This window comes from Hyperolius riggenbachi, chromosome 3 (genome assembly GCF_040937935.1).
Source record: "Hyperolius riggenbachi isolate aHypRig1 chromosome 3, aHypRig1.pri, whole genome shotgun sequence".
Taxonomy (NCBI): Eukaryota; Metazoa; Chordata; class Amphibia; order Anura; family Hyperoliidae; genus Hyperolius; species Hyperolius riggenbachi.
The window spans coordinates 415,738,032-415,751,900 of NC_090648.1; the positions used below are offsets into that span (position 1 = coordinate 415,738,032).

A 13,869-nucleotide genomic window follows, 5' to 3' on the forward strand; every position below is an offset into this window, starting at 1 on the left:
CAGGGTACAGACCTCAAATACAGAATGGTCCCTCAATCAAAATTTATTTCAGACAATAGTGAGCAATTGGGGACAACCACAAATAGATTTATTTGCGAACAAGGCCAACAGAAAGTGCGAACAGTTTTATTCCCTCAATGTCATGGACAGTCCATTAGCAATCGATGCTCTGGCGCAGAACTGGAATCAGAGTTTACTGTATGCATTCCCACCGTTAAATTTGATTTCCCTGGTACTTCAAAAATTAATGAAGTCACAGTGCCAAATGATACTAATTGCCCCGAATTGGCCCAAGAGGGCCTGGTATCCGCTTCTCCTCTCAATGTTAACGAAGCAACCATGGGAAATACCGTTATCAGAAAATATGATACAGGTACAAGACCAGGCTGTGACCAATCTAGGAAAATGGAAACTTACAGCGTGGTATCTGAGAGGGCAGTCCTTGAAAGTAAGGGATTGTCTTCAAGAGTAGTGAATACTCTGTTAAAGAGTAGGAAAGAGAATACTCGTTTAATATACCAGAAGTACTGGAAGACTTTTAATTTATGGTTAGAAAACTCAAACTTCCAATCAACAGAAATGGCAACAATTTTAGAATTTCTGCAAGAGGGAGTAGAGAAAGGACTGGCCTTAAGCACAATTAAGGTCCAGATATCCGCTTTATCAGTTTATTTAGATAAGAAATTAGCATTAGACCCTCTAATTATTCGATTTGTCAAATCGGTGGAAAGGAATAGACCAGTAAGAGTCAGACAGTTCCCAAAGTGGGATCTATCTTTAGTCTTGCAGGCATTGACATCTGATGAATTTGATGAGGATTCTCTAAGGATGTGTACTCTGAAAACAGTATTTCTAGTAGCGATTACGTCTGCTAGACGGATTAGTGAACTACACGCACTATCATGTAAAGAACCATACTGCTCTTTCTTTGACGATCGCGTCGTTCTTAGAACAAGCCCGGAATTCCTGCCAAAGGTGGGAGACATGTTCCACAGAACACAAGAGATAATACTACCTTCTTTCTGCAGAGACCCAAAAACGGAAAAAGAAAGTAAACAGCATAAATTAGATGTTAGAGAAAATCTAATGTCTTACCTAGAAAAAGTGAAAGAGTTCAGAAAATCAGAGTCGTTATTCATCAACTATACAGGCAAATCCAAAGGATTAAAAACCTCCACAAAGACCATTGCCAAATGGATAAAGGATTGCATCATACAAGCATACAGCATTATGGGTAAGGATCCTCCAGAAAACTTAAGGGCCCATTCCACCAGGGCAGCCGCAACTACGTGGGCTTACAGGGCAGGTACATCACCGTTGAATATCTGCAAGGCGGCGACCTGGAAGAATCTGGGAACATTCATGAGGCACTATCGATTGGACCGAATAACAGAGTCCGATCAAGACTTCGGAAGAACTGTCTTAAAGGCAGTTAGCCCACCCTGAGGTTGGTGATTGATTTCTTGCTTATCATCTCAATGTATACCTGTCCTGGAGTGTTATTGGAAAAACCAGGCGTTAGCTCACCTGGTAACGACATTTTAAGTAACACTCCAGGACAGGTGGGGGTACCCACCCCCATATATATCAAGTATTGCATGATATACATGTTATGTTATATGTTATATGTATGTAAATGTAATATAATAGGGTTATGTTGAGTATATTGTTCCTGTTCCTTTATATTATACTGCCTGACCCTTGGTCCTTGTTTGATTTATAGAGAGGCTGAAGGATATTTCCTGTTCCTGGGAGGAGCCAAGTCTCAATGTATACCTGTCCTGGAGTGTTACTTAAAATGTCGTTACCAGGTGAGCTAACTCCTGGTTTCAGACATGCTCCACTGAGCTTACTCCATCTGTTCAAAGGTAGATCAAACCGCTCTGCAACGTGAAGGGTAACTCTGCCAAGCCTTCATGTTGCCATAGTGATTACTGTGGTCAGATGAATGAATAAATCTGAGCTGCTGTGTGTCTATAAAGCAGAGTTCTAGTTCTGCCTTCACAAGCTGTAATAACTGTGAAAGTTTTTTTTTCCAACTAAAACACAAGTAATATGTGATCATATGAAATGCATAATAGCTTTATTAAGTTTGCATAAATCTGGTTTAAGCCTTCCACTACACATTCATTCTTCTATGGTATTTCTTCTTTCCCTCTGTCACCTTTTTCTCTCAACTCCTATTTTTTTTTTTTTTTTATCAATTCTCTCTTATCCCCATTTTTGTGTTTCGATATTGCTTTTAATTTAATGATTTTTGTCCTTAATTTAGCATGAACAGCTTTCATTGCACCTTATCTTTAATGCTTAGTAATTAACTTGGTGTGATAGTTCTTTCTCTTCTTTCTCTTCTGCAAAATCAGATTGTTTAAGATTATTTCTGGACAGCTAGTGGTTATTGCCGAATGTACCTTTTATATACTTACTGGAATGACTGGGGGGAGGAAGGGGACAGCTTTGACTTTGCTGGTGTATGTTCATTTGACATCTCTGTTATATACTGTACACAGGGTGAACTAGAAAAATTTAAATATTGTGCAAAATTCTATTTCAGTAATTCAACTTAAAAAGTGAAACTAATATATGAATTTGGAACCCTTTGCGAAGGTCTTTTGATTAAATAGCGGATTAGAGTCTGACACTTTGAGCCTAGAATATTTAGCACCTTCATAATAGGGCTTGAAGGGCGGCGTACTGCACTGCGCCTGCGCAGTACGCTGCGGACAATGTGGCCATAATTGACAGCGACGCTTCATGCAGGCGCAATAAGGACGACCTCGAGGTCGGCCTCTGCACTGTGTGGGGAGCCCGGGACGGCGGCGCAGAGTGGAGCGGTCAGCGTGGGACAGTCGGCTGCAAGGGGCTGGAGAAAGCCCCAGGTGAGTAAAGCTGATTTTTGATTTTTTAAAGACTGGATTCCACAGCCCCCCCCCCCCCCCCCAAGGTTATTATGCTTTTAATTACTGTATTTTAACATTTAATACAGAGTTCATGGTATGTATCTAGAGTGGGGAATAGTACTGTATTGGCTAGGCCTATTTTTAACATTATCAAGCAACCAAAAAGCACACTTAGGCCTAGTGCACACCAGAGCGGTTCGGCTGCGTTTTGCGATCCGCTTGCGGCTGCGGATACGCTTGAGTAATGTATTTCAATGGGCTGGTGCACACCAGAGCGGGAGGCGTTTTGCAGAAACGCATACTCCCGGGGTGAGGCATTTTTTGGATTGTGGATGCGTTTCTGCCTCAATGTTAAGTATAGGAAAAACGCAAACCACTCTGAAAAACGCCTGTTCAGAGTGGTTTTGCCGGCGTTTTTGTTACAGAAGCTTTTCAGTAACAGCTTTACTGTAACAATATATGAAATCTACTACACCAGAACCGCTACACAAAAACCGCAAAACGCTAGCTGAAAACGCTACAGAAAAAGAAAAAGCGTTTCAAAATCTGCTAGCATTTTGCGGATCTGCTAGTGGTTTTTGGTGTGCACCAGGCCATATTCAGCATCAGCTGATTCCTTTTGGTGCTGGATAACAGAGATACTACTGTATTCTGAAACCTTTATTTACGCCTTCTTTTTATTATTTTATTTTTTTAAATACATTACTAACCAGTTAAGATTGCAGGACATGAATTTCACATCCTAATTAGTCCCCATTGTGCATTCCAGGACCTGAAATTCACATACTGCTCTTTTAATCGCCACTGCGCTTGTGCGCATGCACACGCGCTCTGACCGTTCCCGCTCGTGCACTCTTTTGAATGTGAATGACTGCTGCTAATAGCAGCTCTCAATCACTGTAAATGGGAGATTTCTTTTTATTATTATTTAAAGGGAGGGTTTCAATATTAAACAATAAAGTGTTTAACACCTCCCCCCCAGCAAAGTATTAACTCCTACCTAATTAATTAACCCCTTGTGTCACCTATACTTAGTCCTAAGATAAGTAGACGCCTGTAATGGCTGGCGCCGGTATCATTTGGATGCAATCACCAGTGTGACAGTTCCGAGACCAAACACTGTACAGATACTTCACTACGCTGTTGCCTAGCAATGTATCTGTGCAGTACTGGGGTACCCAAACTGTGCGCCATACTGATCGGACCCAGTTGCTATAAACACACAGGCTGGCTATGAGGGCTCGTTTCCACTATCGCGAATCCGCATGCGTCCAACGCATGCGGATTCGCACATGTAATGCAAGTGGATGGGCCTGTTTCCACTGTAGCGTTGTTGAGGTGCGTTTTTTTCAGCGGTAAAAAAACGCACAAAAGAGCCAACGAATTCGCCTACGAGTGGAATGCATGCAAATCGCTGCTAATGTATTTAATAGGAAATTCACATGCGGCTATGGTATGCGAATTTTCATGCGAATTCGCATAGGTACCAATGTAACTTCAAACAGGCAGTGACATGGTTAAATTCGCATATACCCTCACCTATGCGAATTCGTGGCAAAAAACGCGCAAAAATTCGCATCCGCATGCTGTTTCATGCAATTTCAACAGCGGTGGAATCCAGGCGATTCTGCACCGCAATAGTGGAAACGAGCCCTAATGGTACGCCACATTCCTAACTCGCGGTGAAATATGGAATGTAGGGTATAATTTTTAACTGGAACAAGATATATAATATATTTTGAGGTGTGTTATAACTGTGGCACTTATCATGTAAAGCCGGGGTGGCCAATAGTTCGATCGCCTATCTGGTAGATCGTGGCTGCGTCACATTAAATTTTGTGCCCGGCAGCTCCCATCAAATTCTGCTGCCGGCCGCTAGCCAATAGAGACGCAGGAGAGGAGACATCATGGCTGGGGGCAGCGCCGAGCACAACGTAACTACATACGCTGCCCGCCGCCCCCCGCCAGAGCGTTCCCTCAGCCACCGCTCTGCACTCCAGCCTGCCACGACTGAATTAGGGAAGACAAGGACGAGCCACACCGCCGCTGGTGATAGGTAAGTGGCACCTTCACTACCTACACTGAGTGCACAGCTTCCTGGCTACCTACACTGAGGGCACAGCTTCCTGGCTACCTACACTGCGGGCACAGCTACCTGGCTACCTACACTGAGTGCACATACACCTGGCTACCTATAATGAAGGCATCTACACCTGGCTACCTATATTGAAGGGACCTATATCTAGCGGAGGGATCAATACCTGGCTACATATACTGAAGGGACCTATACCTAGCTACATATACTAGAGGGGCACTTGTACCTGGGGGCTGTTCATGACAGCGGGGGGGGGGGGGGGGGGGGGGTAGGAGTCTGCAACATTTGAAATGTTGGTAGATCTCCTGGACTCGGCAAGCTTTAAAGTAGCTCGCGAGCCAAAAAAGTGTGGGCACCCCTGATGTAAAAGTTACACAGGGTGTAAAATGAAAAAATGTCTTGTTTTTCTATAGAATGCTTATAATATTACCAGTGGCGTATCTGGGTACAACAGCGCCTATGGCAAACTCTAAAACTGCGCCCCCTCTCCAAGCAGAGTCTCATTCCCCCATAACTGCATCCTTTCCAACTCTCTCACAGGCAGAACAACCTCTGCTGTTAAGTAGTCACAACATGAATCCAGATAATAAATCAACTAGTCACATGACCCACAATAAAAATATTTTGTCAAAAGTATCCAGATAAAATAAAGTATTGACATTAACTTACCTGAGGCTTCTTCCAGCCCCTAGAAGTGTGTGTGTGTCCCTTGCCGAAGGTCCGTACTGCTTCACACTTCTGCTGTGAGGTCCGTAGTGGCTCATTGACTCATCAAGTCGATGGCTTCTGCACATGTGCAGACATCTTTTGCGATTGTGCTTCTGCTGCTGGGAGTGTTCTGTGCAGGCACAGTAACTCTGCACCTGCTCATAACACTCCCAGCGGTGGGAGTGGGATTGTGAAAAATGTCCATGCATGCACAGAAGCCTTCGACCCGATGAGCCACTACGGACCTCACAGCGCGGACCTTTAGCGAGGGATACACACACTTATAGGTGCTGGAAGAAGCCAGGTAAGTAAACGTCATTACTTTTTCCTCGGCTCACAACTACCATAAGTAGTTACACTCCTCCAGATAAAATAAAGTAGCCAGGTACCTCAAGATAAACACATGAAATAGACAGGTGCACCAAAATACATTAATTAAACAGCCAAGTGCCCTCTATGTGCATAAATTAAAGGATACCTAAGCGAACAGTAAAAGAAAAATGGACGCTATATGTGTATGTGTGCAGTTTCTTACCACACCTCCTGTGTGCCAGTGTCCCCCTCCATGTAGCGGTAATAGGCCTTGTTTTCTTGTAGTGAGCTGGCAAGGTAGGCACCCACTGACCCAGTCATACTACCTTGCGCAGTATATCCGCTCAGCAGTCTCATGACCCTACCTATGCAACTCCAACTCCGTGCCCATGCGTTGCAGTGTCAGTCCCCATAAGACACCTCCCCCCCCCCTCCGATGGCTGCAGTTTCTGTCCCCCTGGAAGAACCCCCCCCCCCTTCCTGGTGGCTGCAGTGTCTGTCACTTTGTAAGACTCCCACCACTCTCTGATGACTACAGTGCCTGTCCCCTGCAGTGTCTAAACCCACCTTTCTTTCCTATGGCTGCAGTGTCTGTCCCCCATAACACTCCCACACAGCTATAGTGTCTGTCCCCCATAGCTCACCCCCACACACATGGCTGCAGTGTCTATCCCCAATCACCCCCCCCCCCAACACACACATGCCTGCAGTTTATCGTCCTGCATAAGACACACACATATATACTCAAATGTCCAGCCCCCATAACCCCCTCCTGAACTTATGCCCGCCTAGCTGCCTCACAGAGTGCGCACTCACACACTGTGTGTCACCTGACGGCCTGCCACCCTCAGCTGCATCCACGCATGGTTTCCTCTTCTCGTCTCCCCTCCCACCGCCTTCACGTAAGCGGCCAATCAGGAGGGGGATCGGGGATACAAGGCAGTGAGCGCGCCGATGTTGCTATGGTGACCAGAGACGCCATGTGGCAGTCCCCGCAGCGTCTCTGGTCGCCATAGCAACATCGGCACAGCTCGCTGCCTTGTATCCCCGGACCCCGATCCTCCTCCTGATTGGCCGCTTAAGTGAAGGAGGTGGGAGGGGAGACTAGAAGAAGAAACCATGCGTACGGGCGGTCAGGTGACGTTCCGGGGGGGGGGGGGATGCAGCACGAGCACGGCAAGTCACAAAGTGACCACACAAAGTCTCGCGGCCTCTCCTCTCCTGCGGGTGCGGGCGGGCAGCGCAGCGCTGGCGGTGAGCAGAGGGGTGCTTAATTTTCTTACTGGGGATGCGCCCCCCCCCCAGGAAAGTGACAAGGGGCGCCCATAGCAATTGCCCTATGTGCACGCCTGTAGATCCGCCTCTGAATATTACATAATTCTTGGAAACAAATATTATCCAAAGAAAGCCTAGATTGTTCTTAACAAAAAAATAAAGAATGTGTATCACTTTGATGGCATACAGTGGCTTGCAAAAGTATTCTGCCCCCTTGAAGTTTTCCACATTTTGTCATATTACTGCCACAAACATGAATCAATTTTATTGGAATTCCACATGAAAGACCAACACAAAGTGGTGTACACATGAGAAGTGAAACGAAAATCATACATGATTCCAAACATTGTTTTTACAAATAAATAACTGCAAAGTGGTGTGTGCATAATTATTCGGCCCCCTTTGATCTGAGTGCAGTCAGTTGCCTATAGACATTGCTTGATGAGTGCTAATGACTAAATAGAGTGCATATGTGTGTAATCTAATGTCAGTACAAATACAGCTGCTCTGTGAGGGCCTCAGAGGTTGTCTAAGAGAATATTGGGAGCAACAACACCGTGAAGTCCAAAGAACACACAAGACAGGTCAGGGATCAAGTTCTTGAGAAATTTAAAGCAGGCTTAGGCTACAAAAAGATTTCCAAAGCCTTGAACATCCCACGGAGCACTGTTCAAGCGATCATTCAGAAATGGAAGGAGCATGGCACAACTGTAAACCTACCAAGACAAGGCCATCCACCTAAACTCACAGGCCGAACAAGTAGAGCGCTGATCAGAAATGCAGTCAAGAGGCCCATGGTGACTCTGGACGAGCTGCAGAGATCTACAGCTCAGGTGGGAGACTCTGTCCATAGGACAACTATTAGTCATGCACTGTACAAAGTTGGCCTTTATGGAAGAGTGGCAAGAAGAAAGGCATTGTTAACAGAAAGCATAAGAAGTCCAGTTTGCAGTTTGCCACAAGCCATGTGGGGGACACAGCAACCATGTGGAAGAAGGTGCTCTGGTCAGATGAGACCAAAATGGAACTTTTTGGCCAAAATGCAAAACGCTGTGTGTGGCGGAAAACTAAAACTGCACATCACTCTGAACACACCATTCCCACTGTCAACTATGGTTGTGCAGCATCATGCTTGGGGGGTGCATCTCTTCAGCAGGGACAGGGAAGCTGGTCAGAGTTGATGGGAAGATGGATGGAGCCAAATACAGAGCAAACTTGGAAGGAAACCTCTTGGAGACTGCAAAAGACTTGAGACTGGGGCGGAGGTTCACCTTCCAGTAGGACAACAACCCTAAACATAAAGCCAGGGCAACAATGGAATGGTTTAAAACAAAACATATCCATGTGTTAGAATGGCCCAGTCAAAGTCCAGATCTAAATCCAATCGAGAATCTTTGGCAAGATCTGAAAACTGCTGTTCACAAACGCTGTCCTGCTAATCTGACTGAGCTGGAGCTGTTTTGCAAAGAGGAACGGGCAAGGATTTTGAGTCTCTAAATGTGCAAAGCTGGTAGAGACATACCCTAAAAGACTGGCAGCTGTAATTGCAGCAAAAGGTGGTTCTACAAAGTATCGATTTAGGGGGCCGAATTATTACGCACACCCCACTTTGCAGTTATTTATTTGTAAAACAGGTTTGGAATGATGTAGGATTTTCAATCCACTTCTCACATGTACACCACTTTGTATTGGTCTTTCACGTGGAATTCCAATAAAATTGATTAATGTTTGTGGCAGTAATGTGACAAAATGTGGAAAACTTCAAGGGGGCCGAATACTTTTGCAACCCACTGTATGTAATACAAAAGTTATTGCTATTTCATTGTGACACAGCTAATTTGCCAAAATTGTCAGGAATCTTAAAGTGAACCTCCGGACTAAAAATCTACTCAGCAGCACTGAAAAAGCTTGGTGTTTCTTTAATCGTTTCACGGCATCAGGACTTCGTTTTTCTTATCCAAGCCTCATTCTTACCTGCACAGAATCTAAGCTCCGCCCCATCAAAGAAATCTGCCCGGGCATTTTTTCCCTGATGCTGTTCAAAGCATGATGGGAATTCTGATGTTGTTCTTTGCTTAGCGCGCACAGCTGGGAGGGGTGATCAGGAGACAGGACAGGTGGAACTGTGCCTCATGTTCCGGTTCACCTCCTCTCAACCAAAAAAGATGGCTGCCCCCTTGAAATCACAAACATTTGCCTGTTTTTTTTAAAACAGGGTGGGTAAGAGATTATATTACCTATCTATTTTAATTAACATAACTAATGTAACTTAATGACAGTATGTTTGTTTAGGCTGAAGCTCCTCTTTAAGGGGTAAAAACCCCGGAATGCGAACTGGTTAATGTTTTTGTAGGTAAGGTAAGGGGGCAGATCTCCTGGGAACTGGTTGTAATTTGAATTCATACCAAGCTTGGCACAAATTATATTAGGACGTCATAGTAAGTTTTCCTTCTTAGAGCGGACCTGAACATAGAACTTCCCCTCTGCTCTAAAAGATAAGCAAGAGCATAATAACCTTTAAAGAAAAACATTTTGTTACAGCTGATACAAATCCTGCAATAAATCAGTGGTGTGCTTACTTCCTGCTTTCATGGAAGCAAACGTATTGTTATCATGTGTTTACAAATTAGTTGTTCTGCCATGGCAGTCAGCTGACACAGCTGCGTGATCAAATTACAACTTGTGCTTAGTCACAGATGAGGGAGAATCAGACAGGCTAAACTCTCTAAATACATAGAGGATGCATTTCTCTGTTTTCCTTCTGTCCAGTGCAAGAGTTTAGGTCCACTTTAAAGCACAAGGTATTTACAATAATTCAACTTTAAAAAGCATCTGTAATTTAAATAACATATATAAAAAGATACTTCCATAGGGGGAAGCCCCTGGATCCTTATAAGGTTTCTCCCGTCATCCTCATCCAGCCCGATCCAGCATTGGCACCCCCGAGCAAACCAAAACAATGCAACAGTCCCCTTCCTGCACAGGCGCACTAGCGCCTTTCCACTCAGGCTCTGGTGGAAATAGCCGAGCCACATTGTGTCTGCACTACTGCGCAGGCCCAGACTTTCAGGGGGTCCCACCGCTGGTTTGCCTCTACTGATGACTGGGGAAACGTCTTTGAGATCCGGATGCTTCTTCCTCCTGAGGCAAGTACCTCCCCAGGGGCAATTTTTTTCGCTGCAGGATCACTTTTTCCACTTCACTCTACAGGCTGCTTTACCCTTCCTGCCAACAACAATTTTCATCTTTCAGCTCTTGCACAAAAATCATACCACACTACAGTCTCAGTCCCTCTCCCAGCTGATTGACAGCAATGTGAAGTGATAAAAGAGCTGGAAGAGAGTAAAACAACCTGATATACTAACATTTCTAGGAATGATCATTGTTATTGGTTTGCAACAATGATCATGCTTTATACTGATGCTGGATTGGCTCAGGGAAAGGAAACTGCTCCCAATTCATCAATCACTGATTTTCGGGTCCTGGCGGGCATGCACAGTGCTGGTAGCAGCAAGCGTCACATATAAACATCCTGTTTGCCACTAAGAGAGATAAACAGGATGTTTTAATGCGCCAATTTCCAATTATGCATCACTCCCGAATATGCAAATCATCTTTATGCCCCTAAAAGCCATGTACACATCCAGAACCGTTGGTGTATAGTGGGCTTTTGTCGAGCCACGCCAATCCAACATGCATGCAGCTTTTTCAGACGTTATGGTTCTCATTCTTACATTGCATAGATTGGTGTGGCTCTAGAGCAGGGGTCCCCAAACTTTTTTGGTCAAGGGCCGGGTCAATATACTTCAGACTGCCGGGGGGCCGGAACATGCATAAAATGATGTTTAAAAAAACATTACATTGAATCTAGGTATTGATTCCCCCCAATCATGCCCGGAGGAGAACTCCCAGCAGCAGCCATTCAGTCATGAGGTGCCCGAAGAACGTCTTTGTGCACCAGTGAAGCATACCCAGGTGACAACCTGCCGTCCAGTTGGACAGCAGTGTCACCTGATGCAGAATTGGATTGGAAGCCAGCAAATGACTGCTCGCTGGCTTCTACAATATATGGATGGGTGGTGCCAGCACTGCTATTCTATATGCGGGCCACTGATATTTAAGGGTGCAGTGGGCCACATCTATAAGTTATACATTTTGGTTTGGGGGGCCAGTGAAATAGCCTCGAGGGGCCGCATTCGGCCCGCGGGCCTTAGTTTGAGGACCACTGCTCTAGAGGATAGGTATGTTTTGGTAAAAAGGCCTTTCAATCTCTTTAAGCCTCTTATACTCTCCAAATGGTTGTTGGTCGCCATGAGCCATCCGGGTGCTCTGTAGGTTAGTAAATCCATGCTATTTAGGTATGGAGAACATTACTTGCTTTATCACATTAAGAAAAAAAGCCATATAAACCCAGTTTTGTTTACAACTCTGTTACCATCCTTGCTGTTTTCCTTTTCCTATTGCTGCTACAGACCTGACTCACATGTGCAGTGCATTGCATCTTGTTTCTTGTTACATCTTCATTTATTTAACATACTCATCACAAAGTGGATGTTTATGGTAATTATTCATGCTGCCTACGCTGTAATTACTATTTAAAATCAGGATGTGCTATTGAGTACACAATGCCAGAGCTGTACATTCTAGAAATGCAGAACCTGATTATTGTTCTTATTTAAATGATTGCCATCAGTCTCTAGTGAGTTATAGAGGCCAGTAAAGGTTTTAAGAGACTCTGCAACAAAATGTTCAGCCTTATTTCTTCTATCCTAGAAGTTCCAATACCTGTTCTAAAGTGGTCTGGCTTACTGCAGCCTTTTCGAGTTGCACTGTCTATGTAAAATATCTAATCTTCTTTTCTTTGTCAAGCTGTGTCCAACCAGAGAGGAATGCACTGCCTCTGCTGTGATAGGGAGATGTTATGCTCGCCTCCTCCACGCCCCCTACAGACTCTGTGTGTGTGCTTTGTTTATTAGTCACAGACAGCTCTCTGCTCCTAATTTCAGCTTGTCTGAGGGGGTAGGGAGCTGCCCATGCTGAGAAACTGTTAGAATCCCTGACTGGATTATGTAATAAAAACTTGTAGTATACTGTAACATGAGATAAATATAAATATATATATATATATATATATATATATATATATTATGGTTAGCGGCCATGTTTTTTGTTTGTAAACACTGCCTAAAACTGGCGATCAAAAGCCAGGATCGCGGTGGGGAGCGGCGGAAACGGCAAAGAGGGATTCAGGAGATCACAGTGACTCAATTGGTATGTTTGCTTTTTTGTACAAATCGGACAGTACAGGTTCTCTTTAAGATGCCTGGGGAAGGGTTATTTATAAAAAATGAACCATCTGAGCTTTAAAAATTGAATTGCCCCATTTAAGATCACCTAATTTATTGTGACCAGTCTTGATCATGGGTGCTTTGATTGCTTAATTACCTAAAAGTGATAATATGCAGGTCTGTTCATTTGAATGGGGCCTTGGAAAGATCCAAAAGTCCTGGCCCATACTGTAGCTGCCTTTTGCTCTCTGCAATTTCTGTGGGCCTGCTCAGTGAATTATGGCCTAGTTGCAGTCACTGAGCAGGAACCCACAAGTTGTGTCTTCGACACAGAGAACTCTACCCATAGGCGCATCTCTCATGGACCTCAAAACTATGAGAAGTCCCAGCTTTGAAGCTGCTTATATGTTGCAATTTGCTGCACAGACTCAGAAACCTTCACGGAAGAGTGAGGTGCACCATGTAGTTACAACACTGGAGAAGAGGGTGTTTTTATTTGACCACCTGCTTTCAAACAAAAAGTAGCAATCTCAGATAGGTGGCAAAACTATTTCTAAACCGGCGATCATTTAAGCTGAATTCCCATTTTTTAAATGTGCAAAACAGAAAAATTGTTATTTCTATAGGTTTGATTAAGGTTTTTTTTAATTATTTCCCCTTCTGTGAAAGGTGGATTTCATTCTTTATGAATAAGCCTCATAGTTTATGAATTTTGTGTATTTCAAAGATAATCCGTCACAAGTAGACATTAACCTATTTTGGTTCCTGGACGTAGAAACTACGTCCAGGAACCATGCGCACTCCCGCGGCCGATCGCGTGCACGCGGGCTCCCGGCCCGCGGTTCGTTAGCCAGGCAATCAGTGAATTGGGCTATGGTGCCTGATCACTGATTCCTCTCCCCTGCTGAAAAGCGACAGCTTCTCTTTGAAGCTGCGCCTTTTCTGGCTGTTACCTTCCCCATGCGTCGCTCTAAGCAGGGCTGTGGAGTCGGTCCAAAAATCCACTGACTCCGACTCCTCAGTTTAGGATTCCACCGACTCCGACTCCTCGACTCCTCGACTCCGACTCCTCTAATTTGCATATTACAATTTTGTTGATTAAAAGTATGTAACATGAAATTCGTCTCTTAACTGCCAACGCTTAGGAATTTTACAAGACAACTGAAGTGAGAAGGATATGTAGACTACTATATTTATTCCCTTTAGACTAAAACTAGTCCTTGGTAAGAGTACTTGTAAAAGGTACAAACCGGAACAAAGAACATCTATCAGGCCCTAGGCAATGTAAGTG

At 44.4% G+C, this 13,869-nt stretch overlaps 1 protein-coding gene across 14 annotated transcripts in view; it reads left to right on the forward strand.

Annotated features, from left to right (window-relative positions):
• The window catches only part of ARHGAP26 (Rho GTPase activating protein 26), a 1,021,369-nt gene that overhangs the window by 421,422 nt on the left and 586,078 nt on the right, over positions 1–13,869 (forward strand). The gene's annotated exons all lie outside the window — the stretch shown is intronic.